The 12,588-nt window shown below is 36.1% G+C and overlaps 1 pseudogene; it reads right to left on the bottom strand.

Moving 5' to 3' along the window:
• Positions 1–453: 453 nt before the first annotated feature.
• LOC107798908 (uncharacterized) lies at positions 454–12,095 on the bottom strand (annotated as a pseudogene).
• Between the last annotated feature and the right edge of the window lie 493 nt (positions 12,096–12,588).

Raw genomic sequence — 12,588 nt, 5'->3', positions numbered from 1 at the left:
TTTCCAAGTGAAGTTCCACTAAACAAATGTTATCTTTATCATTCTTTTTTATGTCGTCCATTAGTTTCTAGAAATAGTTAGCATGTGAGGACTTGAGAGATCATGGTCGGCACTTATCAGACTTTTACCTATTATTAAGTAAATCAGTACTCACTTTAATAAACGTAACTCAAACGGAGTACACGTATAATAAATAAACATAAGTATTTATATCAGCGGAAATAGTGTTTGCATATTAGCGTATACCACATCTTAAAGCACAATGGTCATGGACCATCTAATAATATCTGTTACAAAGTAAGGGGAAAAATAAACTAAATAATTAACATTGGCCTCCACGGATAAAATGGACGTCTCTTCTCAATAAATAACAATCCTGAAAGGTTAGGGGGGCTGAGAAGCTCTTGCTTGCTTGTTGTCTACTTGGCAAGCCTTTATTGCCATGTTTTATGACTTCCCTTCTTTCGTCCGTCCATGAGGCCGTAAAAAGAGAGAAAGGGGCGACTATCTAGCAGGAGTCGTTTCGGTTGTATGCCACGAGGTCCTATGGACAATGGAACAAGTGGTTGTGCGTTATCACGAGCTAATTTCGCCACTGAATATTCCATTTTCGTTAGAGCAATCGTTAGTATAGTCAGTTGGAGCGTTGGAGTTTGCTAAGCGGTTCTTCGTACACGGAATAACTAAGAACTTTTTTCCCGTCTTCTGTATATGCACAGTGCAATAATTGGTAAGTCATAATCAAATAAGTAAAATTGACCTGTCCCAAAAAGTTGGGAACAATTTTTCGATTAAAAAATAGTGTTTGCATATGAAAAATTATGAATACATGTACGTATCACATTTTATAGACCCTATGTGTAATGCACATAACCCATATAATGCCAATATACAATAACATGTACTAGGAGCAAAAATACGGAAATGAACCAATGCTCTCTGAAGTGTATTTGGTACCTTGATTCTATGAATGCATCATATTTGCTATTGATGATTTATTTGTGTATTTTTTTAAGGGTCAACTCTTGCAACTATTTTTTTTTTTTTTTTTTTTTTGTAGAATTGATCCTAAAATAATACACAAATAAAATAAATAGCCATCATATCCAAAGAAAAAAAAATGAAATGTACAATTGAAACCCCATAATTTTGGCTAAGTAAAATTTTTATCCGACTAAGAATAATTAGTTCTAGCCAAACTTTTATTGATTTGGCCCGAAAAAGGATAAATAGACCGTTGGAAAAAATAGCCATACCATCTAAAGACGAATAAAAGGAAATACATATGTTAATATATTATTTTGGCTAAAAAAAATTATTTGTTAAAAATAATAGAGTTTCAGTCAATTTTTCTACCACTTGGCCTTCAAAGGAGAAATACACCTTTGAAACAAATAGTCATTGCATCTAAAGAAGAAATATAAAAAAAATACAAAGTTAAGATAAAATATGTATTATATATTTAGAAGAAATATAAACTTAGAACAAATAGATCATTGTATATGTTAGAGATAGATGTGCGGGAATACAAGGTTAGATAGAATTAGAAATGAAATTATTCGGGACGAGACCTAGATGATTTGGACATGTTAAGAGGAGAGACATTGATGCTTCGGTGAGGAGGTGTGAGAGGCTGGCATTGGAGGGCCGACAAAGAGGTAGAGGCAGGTCGAAGAAGTATTGGGGAGAGGTGATTAGGCGAGATATGGCGTTGCTCCAGCTGACTGAGGTCACGATCATGGACATGAAGGTGTGGAGGTTGAGAAAAAACATTCCTCACAAAAAAGGTTAAAACAATGTTATCCGAGTGTATGTTCACTCATAACAAATAATAAACTTTCATTATCCCCAATTAGAAACTCTTGAAAGTTTGAATCCCAAACTTTACTCCTACACTTCATGATTTTTATTTAGGAGTTCTTCTCAAGTTTTTTTTACTGTATAAGAGAACCCTGTAGAGTAGAAATGGTTTATAAACAAAGTAATGGAAATTAGTTAAGGAATATGTATTTTGAAAGAAACACAGAAAGCATCTAAAGAAAGTTCTCTTGTGGATTTTTTGTTTGTATATGGGTGTATTTGGCACGAAGTAAAATATTTTTCAATTTTTCCATACTTGGTTGGTTAAATGTTTTGGAAAACATTTTCCTCATGAACTAATTTCCTCCAATTGAAGGAAAATATTTTTCAAAACTCTTTTTCACCCTTCCCTATCCTATTCTCCATCCCCAACCACCCCCACCCTATCCAACCCTACCCCCACTACACCACACCCACCCACTCAACCCAACCCTGCCCCACCCCCACCCCCACCCTACCCCCACCATATATATAAATATTATCAAGAGTACTTTCTTTTAGTTATGAAGCACAAATTTCAACGTCATTTTTGCGTGAAAAAATAAAGCAGCACATTAGTTCCTTTGGTTTTGTGAATTTTTAAAAGAATAATTAAATTCTTGAAGAAAATAGAGTACTGAAAAAGTTGGATATTTGGGGTGGAAGGGTGGAGGGTGGAGGGAGAGCACAGAAAACATGGGGATTTTGGGGAAGGGGGTGCAAAGAGTATAAAAAATTATTTTACTAAAAAGTATTTTCTAATTTCTAACCAAACACTAGAAAATATTTTCCAAAAAAAAAAAAAATTCACTCACCAACCAAACAAGAGAAAATAAGTGATAAAACATTCATTTTACACGAAAAAATTTTCATTCCTTCATACCAAACACACCCATATAACCTATAAATTTCATCTTTATGCGGGAGAAGTTAGGGACGTTTACAAGTTCATGTAGGTTAATAAAGGTTTACCTTTCAAAATCTCATTCTTTATGTGGCGAGCATGAGATTTCAAATTGTATCGAGGTGCTGGAGTTGTCTGCATCCAAAACAGGAGACAATGCATCATGTTTTCTTTCCATCAACAAGAAAGAACAAAGGATAAAAGGAAGATAACATATTAGCAAAAAGGAAAGGAAATAAAAGACAGAAAATGGATTCAAAGGAAGCTACAGCTTCTACTACAACTCAATTATATGAACATTTTGTGCCTACATCGAAGCTGAGCTGCTTCAAGAACACACTGGCCCTCTTCACCTTAATTTTCCAGGTGTTGTTCTTTATCACTCCTAAGCGACACAGAGTGAGAACTCGTATAGCCGACTCCAACTTGCTTGAAACTGAGACATAGTTGTTGATTATCTGTTACCTCCTCCCACCAACATGGTGTGTGCAATACATTTGTCTTTTTTCTAGAGGGGGAGTAAATTATAAATGATATGATCAGAATTTAAAAGCAGTGGGTGCACCTCTTAATATGTACACATGCTTTTTACCATTTATTTATAAAAATAAAAATATAGTATAAAGTATGAGTCTGTCTAGTGCACCTGCAACTAAATTACAACACAAAAAGAAATTACAGGGACTCTTTAAAACGAAAATTTTGCTAAACTGCTGGATGAGATTTTTTGCACTATACTCAGTATAATGTTAACATTGTCCAAACAAAATGTTCATAATCGGATGAAAACGTCACATATCACAGTAACTTATTTTCATGTTTTATGTCACCTGAGATATCTGAGAAATCATGTATCGACATCACAGCCGAATGTTGAGTTCATATATGATAACGCACTGAAAAGACAGAAATTTATCAGGTTTCAAGAAGGAACAGCTAAGGGTTCAATCGTAGCATGTAAGATTGGATATGGAACAGCTAAAGTGTTTCTCCACATGAAAGAGAGAGAGAGAGAGTCAACTTAGAGTAGACAAAGTGGAAGTCATTTTTTCACAGCAATCACAACTAAACAGAATAAAAGGGATAGCTGAGGGGAATAAACAAAGAACTACCTAGAAGATCATATTAACAGCCACTTAACTTCCAAAACAACACTTTAATGTTTCAGAAAATAAAATATAATATAAAAATGTTCTAAGTAGATGGTAGCTACAATCATCCTTGATTCAGTTTAGCCTCAACGTTTAAGAGGATGACTAACGTAAGTAACATGCCTCTACTTTCATACATAATAAGGAACACTTCTGACTTGACCTGGAGTTCTCGATGGTATCACATCAGCATCCATATTATTAATGGAATGGACGATGTCATTGAAGTTTGAATAGCAAATGTGGGTGTGAATCTGTCACAAAAAATGGCAGTACGAGTAGAACCACGTAAAAGAAGAAAAAAGTAGTAGTTTTTTATAATCGAGAAAATACCCGAGGGCCAGCTAGCGCACAGTTGAAACTCGGTGGATAATGACCTGCCCCTCTACCCATCTTCACTTAAATACCAAACTTTTGTCAGCAGCAAGATTCGAACTCATGAAGTACGACTAACATCACACGTTGTACTTTACAACCGAACCAATACCCTGGGACAAAGAAGAAAAATACTACCTTAAAAGAAAAACTTCCCCAATAACATAAAGCACCTCCTGGTTCTATACAGATCTTAGCTTTACCGGACAACTATTGGAAAGAAAGAACCAATTTCACACATGAATTTGCTTATGAATCTTTTAGTCTCCTTCTTGCAATACTGCTTGACATCATGTTAATCCTTCAGAAATGTGGGGAAAACACTATGTTCCTTAAGCTCGTCTAATTAATATTCTTATCCTTCATCCTGTTCTTTGAGCGAAAGGTGCATGAATTCAGAAGCTAGTTTAGTAGCAAAATACATAGACTACCTAAAATAGAAATTCTGAAGTAGGAAACTTCTGAAGAAGTAGCTAAGCACAACAGACTTTGACAGAGATAATAATAACCATTTGACTTGCAGAATGAGGACAAGACTGAATATCGACCTGGGTAGTGTCTTGAACACTGAAGTTGGTTATCCTGAATGAATCCACAGGCCAGTTCAAGTAGAAAGCTTCCTTGGGCTTTCTAAGAGGCAACGCCTCCCTTAAAGCAGCTCCATCAACTTGAATGACATTAATGCCAGCCTTCTCAAGATCTTCAACCTCATCCTTAATAGCCAATGCAATTTGAGAGCAAGTCTCAAATCTAAACAGCAACAAAACACCAGTCAACTTAGATGTGTGAGACACTGAATGAGGAAAAGAAAAGCGTTAAAGCTTAAAAATTCAAACCTCAGTGCTTGCTCATACTTTGTGCCAGTGAATACCAGGAAGCAGTCATTGGTTTTTCTGACTGACATCACCATAGATAATTGGAGGCTTAACACAGCGGGATCCATAAGATTGAACCCATCCATTGGTTGTAAAAGCTTCTTAGGCATAAGCATAACAAAGTCTAGCTCTTCCTGGAGTTTGACTACTTTGCTGATTTCCTTTGTAATATACTTGACATATCCTTCCCCCAAGATCCTTGAAGAGTCAGAGAAAAAACAATAACTGCCCTAGTAGATAGCTAACTTGTAAGCCTTGTATTCTAGCCGAACTTTTCTTAGCTCTAATGCTAGAGAAGAGCATTATTTCCTGGAGTAAAATTATACCAGCACAGAAAGAAGCTTCTCATCTTTGCATAGTCCATCGGTCACTATGGTCAAGGTTTGCACATCTGGATAAATATTAAGATTTACCATTTCGAAGAACAAAGTCCTAACCTTCTCCAACTGACCAAATTTACAAAGACCATCAATCAATGAATTATATGTGATAACATCCGGAGGAATGCCTTTTTGTTTCATCTCTTCGAAAAGGCTAATTGCAGCATCCATCATTCTATCCTTGCAAAGAGCATCTATAACAACGTTATAGATTCTTGTGTCTGGCATGATGCTTCCTTGTTCCATTACCCTTAGCAAATCGAAAGTTTTTTAGTATGGCCCCTTTTGCTAAGCCCATTCATGACTATCAAATACGTGACTTCATCAGGCTCACATATCTTCTTTCTCACCAACTTTTTGAACAAGTTAACTGCATCTTTGATTTTATTTTCAGCAAAGAGTCCCCTTAGTAAGGTGTTAAATGTGATAATATCAAATGGAATGCCATTCTTCAAGTAAATGGCTAATACTGAAAATCCGCAGTCAGAACGATGCATTAGGCAATAATTATTAATCGCGATACTCAAGATGAAATCATTAACTGGGACGCCCAATTTCCGCATGTCTCGAAAAAGGGAAACAGCAGCAGAGTAATGCTTCATATTTACCATAGTCTTTAATAATTTCGAGAAGCTAAAAACAGAAGGAAGAGGCTGCGTTCTGACCATCCGACGAAAGAGGCTCAGAGCATCATCTAAACACTTGACATTCTCAATATCTATGAGAAGAAGAATAATCTCTGATAGTAAATGCCGAACCAGAACGGGAAATAGCAAAGGAAATACCATTGCAAGAGTAACGCAGCAGGGGGATTCTCGTCATCTTCAATTTGGCGGATGGTGCTCTGCTCTATCTCGGTGTGCCCTAATTTTGCGTAACTACAGTTTATGAGTAGAGGGAGTCTATAAGTACAAAATAACGGTGTGAACTTTTTCTTCCTTTTCTTCACTTTTCCAATTAAAGTTCTACTAAAAAAAGTGTCTTTCTACCCTGCAAATAAAAATCAAATCTCTCCGTCAACTATGAATAATTATCATACTCCCCCTTTATCCTATCCCTTTATCCTACATAATATGTATTTTGTTCTTGTCATTTTTAATTCCCTCTTCTATATAATAATTATTTTACTAATTTCTATATAATTTCCACATAATGAGTAGGCTTCCCCTTTGATTCACTGAATGTGATATAGAATATGGTGGGAGTTGGCGTGTCTCAGTAGGAAAGAGATCACCGGAGTATAGGACGATATCATTTCTTGTTGCCACGGGGATGGGGTAAACCCAACGGGAGCACATACATCCAGCCCCCCCCCCCCACCCCCGGAGGGGGGCTTGGGGCTGGTAGGAGCCATCCCATCCCAATATCATATATTTGGAGCTCAATATGAAACCCTATTGTTCTCACTAAAAGGGAGAGCAAATGACTAAATCCACTTCCTAAGTGCTCATCCAACTCGACAGATAAAGTAGAAAAGGTTATTATAAAAGGGAAATGGGATAAGTAAGCACAATATATGCATCTGAGGTCTGTAACCATCAAGCAGCAGTCAAGAAAGAAGAATACTTAGGCAAGCCAGTTAGTCAACTAAAATATGACAAGAACTTGTTAACTCCAACATGTCTTATGATTAAGAAGAAGAACCGTTGGAGCTCTTAGCCAAATGCCAGAGTGCATTCCGCATTTGCCCAAAGAGAAAGGAAACAGCAGGAGGGAGAGGCAAGACTTGGATTAATAAGAACGTAAAAAACAAACACATAGTTCAGCAGCTATTTAACAGACTACTTACTGATGATCATTTTTCATTGGATGATTTCTAAACCAAAATTATACGCAAGCATATTATGCAACGATCTATTAGTTCAACTACAGAAATAGTAACTGACTTGGCATGTTTCTGAATAGTTAAATCTGCTCAATCGTAGCATGTAACGATTGCCTTAAATGAAACAGCTGATGAGTTTCGCCAAACATGAGAGAGAGAGAGAGAGAGAGAGAGAGAGAGAGAGAGAGAGAGAGAGATATATACGTGATATCAATATGTGTGTGTGAGGTATGTCTGTGTGTGTTAAATTGGAGTAGATCAACACGAGAAGAGGATGAATGTCCATGCCAGAAGTCATACTTTGTTCACCTAATCCTGAAGAACAGCAACCACAACTAAACAGAATAAAGACAATACCTAAGGGGCAAAAGAAAATCCCCTGCTAAGTTCGTAATAATACTTCTTAACTTCCACAAACAATTCAATGTTCCAGAAAATAAAATATACATATACTTTAAACAGATGGTAGCTTTATACATCCTAGATTCAATTCAGCCTTTGTGTTTAAGAAGACGATAAATGTAACAAAACATGCCTTTACTGTCACACATAATTGGCCACGGTTCTTATTGGGGTATTTCAAGCTCAGAGCAAACCACTTATCTTCACCAATAGGAAGCACAATAGTACCTGTAGGGAAGACCTCATCTGGAATGGATTTGTACACTCCGACCCTGTTGCAAAGGAGGTAACTTTTGGTTTCTACAGACTTTGTCGCACTAGAATTTGCATTCGAGCTGGTAGATGAATCGGATGGTTTCATTTCAGTTAATGATATAGTTTCTCGAGGAAAATAGCACAGTGATTCCACTGAAGAAGGTGATTTCTCATTTCATGCCCCCGCAAAATTGAAGACGCATTAATCTTTTCAGCCCTAATGTACTGTGGAGATGTATGAAGAACAATACTTGTTTCGCTCTGTAAAAAATTAGTGTTGGGATCAAGGTATAAAAAAACAGATTTCTAACTCAATATTAGAACTTGAAACCGGGAAGGAAGTATCTTCAGGAGATCTCTCATTTGACATCTAAAGTATAAGTCTTTAATATATCTTTAGTTGTTGTCCAAGCAACGGCAGAAGCTATTTTCCTATTCAAGCATTGTACAAGCATGCAACATAAACTTCACTGTCTAATCTGTAGCTCTTGTTTTTGAGAAATTAACATTAATCTATAGCTCTTTCTCCTAAACAATAATGTATCATCAGCGAGCCAAACTATATAGTTCCAATAATCCTAGACAAAAAAGAAGCAAGATACACGAGGAGTTAAATGTGATTGAGTCAATAATTTGTTCTTAGTTGCTCATGGACTTCACATTTTAAACACTTGATATTCATACAGAGTTGCACGCGTTATAAGGAAGTATCATTGTTTTCTTGACACTATACAAGAAAGGAACATGAGTGCATAACATACTATAGAGAGAGAGATTGAATTCTCCACACCCTTAATTTAAAACAAACTTCAAGTGTCAATCAATCAACCAATCAAGAATTCTTCAATCACAAACTAATTGAAGACGCTAATTTGAATTCATTGTATCTATTCCACTCTCCTAATAAATTCAGAGGATTCGTCACAGCTAAATTATTTTATGCTGAGAATCCTTATTTTTTATCCGGACCTGGGACCTACTATGCTTTTCATATAGACAGAGTTAAACAAACTTCAAGAGTGAAAAAGAATGAAAAGAAAGAAGAGAAAAAATGATTTTTCTATAACAAAATTAGAACAACAACAACTATGCCTCAGTCCAAGCTAATTGGGGCAGTTATATGAATCCTCAGTATCATTTTTGCTCTCTTTAGGTCCATATTCCATAATATTTCAATACTCCGTATTTAAGGATTATTTAACACTAGGGGTTCTCTAACATACTAATGATTATATCACTATGACAAACTTGGAGGAAAAACATCAAACCAGACTTGACTATTTGAGTTCGCAAATTAAAGAGTAAAATTCAAGGGGAAGGCTAAACCAGAGCTTTTATGTGGAAAATGATCAAATAGATCAAAAAATGGGCATCAATACTAGTCAAGCAAACACCTAAAAACATAACTTTATTTAGAGATATACTTCGTACACCATAAGTAAAATGAAGGAAAGCAAACTTAGCAGCTTCATTATGGGTTGCGATCTGCTCCATCTTGCACGTCTTAAGGCCATAGTCGGGGTTGACCCAGAGGATGATGGTATCAAGGACTGCAAGCATTTTGTTGATTATGTCAGCAATTTCTTATGTTGATGGAATCCTTGGTGAATGGATGTTGTCCACGGCCAATGCCAGCACCGTACTACACTCCCTCATGGAACACAGAAAGAAGCTTCTCATCTGACAGGAAGTTATGATATGATTCTCAAAATGCCAGAAAATGATAATACGTAAAGACTACTAAATACATTGAAAATGCTATTCCTAGACTTAAAATGAGTACCCATAAGGAAATTCTATCGTTTCTCACATTAAGGCAACAAAATATGATTTCCAAGATAAAGTAGAGTGGAATAACAATCAAAATACTAGAACTGATGTACCTCCTCAATAAGTTTGCTTGGAAAGCTCAAGCAATGTTCTAATTTCCATTCTTTCAGCTTCCGCAGTTCCATTAAAAGTGATTACTTTCGCAGAGGTAAAAGGAAATTGTATCACGGTGATAAGTATAGCTGAATAAATCAAGTGAAATAAATATTCACTTCTTACTTCCCGAGGTAAACTGTGGTATCATGTTAAGCAAAGAAGGATCCTTCGCTATAACATCTATTAGTAACTCTAGTGTACTTGCATCAAACGAGAAGCCCCTTTCATTCATTTCATTCAAAAAAACTTTCATTTCACTAATTTTGCTAAACTTTAGAAATCCTCGGACAATAACATTGTAAGTTGCATTGTCCGGCAAACAACTATTCTCCTCCATTTTTCTTAGCATATCTTTAGCATCATCTAATAACCCTTCTAGACAAAATCCATTTATTATTATAGTGTATGTAATCACATTAGGAAACAATCCAATTAAAGAAAGCTTCTCAAAAATGGCATGAGCTTTGTCGAGTTGACCATTTTTGCACAATCCGTCAAGTACAACATTGTAAAGTTCAATATCGGTATCTTCTCTCTTTATTTCCAACTTCTGAAATAGCGACATAGCTTTCTCAACAAGTCCATTCTGAAAATAACCACCGAGCAAAATGCGATTAGTGCATAAATTTGGTTTGAGCCCCGCAGATAGCATCTCAGCAAAGAACTTCTGCGCAAAATCAGTTTTTCCAACTTCAAATAGACCTTGCAAGATAGTACTGTAGATAACAATGTTAGGTTTGGGTCCATTTCGAGAAATTTCATGAAACAAATGCATGGCCTCATCCAATTTCTTCTTCTTACAATATCCATTTATTAGTATGCTATAGCTAAAAATGTCAGGCTTAATGCTCTTATCTATCATGGAATCAAAAATTCTCCTTGCTCTATCCATTTGGCTGCGCAAGCAATATCCATCAATTATCACATTGTAGGTGACCACATCTGGCTCTACACCTTTTCCAATCATGTGTCTCACTACCTCCTCCGCATCTTCAACTTTCCCTTCTTTGCATAGTCCATCTATCACTATGTTGAAGGTGCAGACATCTGGATAAATATTCAGATTTACCATTTCTAAGAACAAATTCCTAACCTCTTCCCACTTACCAAACTTACTAAGACCATCAATCAATGAATTATAAGTGACAACGTCCGGAGGAATGCCTTTTTGTTTCATTTCGTTCAAAAGGCTAATTGCAGCATCTACCATTCTATCTTTGCATAAGGCATCTATAACAATGCCATAGATGTATGCATCGGGCTTAGTGCTTCCCTGTTCCATTACCCTAAGCAAATCAAAAGTTTTTTGAGTATGACCCTTTTTGCTAAGCCCATTCATGACAATCGAATACATGACTTCGTTGGGCTGGCAAATATTCTCTCTCACCAACTTTTTGAACAAGTTAACTGCATCTTTGATCTTATTTTCCGCACAGAGTCCCCTTAGTAAGGTGCTAAAGGTGACCACATCAAACGGAAAGCCACTCTTCAAGTAAATGGCTAACACTGAAAATCCGCAGTCAGAACAATGCATTAGGCAATAATTGTTAATCACTATATTCAAGATGAAATCATTAACTGGGATGCCTAATTTCCGCATTTCTCGAAAAAGGGAAACAAAGCAGAGTAATGCTTCATATTTACCATATTCTTCAATAATTTGGAGAAGCTAAAAACAGAAGGAAGAGGCTGCGTTCTGACCATTTGACGAAAGAGACTCAGAGCATCATCTAAACACTTGACATTCTCAATATTGCTATGAGAAGAAGAATAATCTCTGGTTGTAAATGCCGAACCGGAACGGGAAATAGCAAAGGAAATATCATTGCAAGAGTAACGCAGCAGAGGAATTCTCGTCATCTTCAATTCGGCGGATGGCGCTCAGCTCTATCTCGGTGTGCCCTACAGTTTATGAGTAGAGGGAGGAGTCCTGTAAGTACAAAATAACGGTGTGAAATTTTTCTTCCTTTTCTTCACTTTTCCAATTAAAGTTCTACTAAAAAATGTCTGAGTTTTTGGCAAAAATCATTCCTTCAAGTATGGCTCAAAAACTAGGGTACATCCTTAACTATTCAAAAATGGCAAGAATCATGCTTATGTTAATTTCCGTTAAAAAATTAATAATTACAATCAAAATATGTGACAAGCACGTGACTTCCCCCAAATCACCATTCACCTCTCATTCTATTCCTCCCGAAGCTATCTCGCTCTTTCATATTCAGTGAAATCAAGGCTTCAAAAACTATACGTTCTACGTTTAACTTCAGAAAATAACTAGAGCAACAAGATAAGTTATTTTCTCGAACAAGAACTGAAGCTAGGACTATTCTCCATTACTTATTTTCTTACTCCTCACAAACAAGATAAAAGCAACAATAGCCATTGAAAAAGTTTTGGCTTTTCCCATTCTATGGAGTAATATTTTTGCTATTTCTCAAACTAAGCATCTTCCTCATTCTTAAAAGCACCACATCTTATGGGTTGAAGCATAAGAAAAAATAGAAAATGTTGGCTCGAAGTTTAAACGGCCAATCATCCACACCAACTATGGTATTATTGATATTATAAATCTTTAAGCATTCGATAATATCATATACAATAGCTTCACATTAACTTATACTCATATTACTGAATTTACAAAGTTCTAGTAAGTCTT

Source organism: Nicotiana tabacum, chromosome 19, assembly GCF_000715075.1.
Source record: "Nicotiana tabacum cultivar K326 chromosome 19, ASM71507v2, whole genome shotgun sequence".
NCBI classification, from domain to species: Eukaryota; Viridiplantae; Streptophyta; class Magnoliopsida; order Solanales; family Solanaceae; genus Nicotiana; species Nicotiana tabacum.
This window is presented reverse-complemented; position numbering and strand designations above follow the sequence as displayed.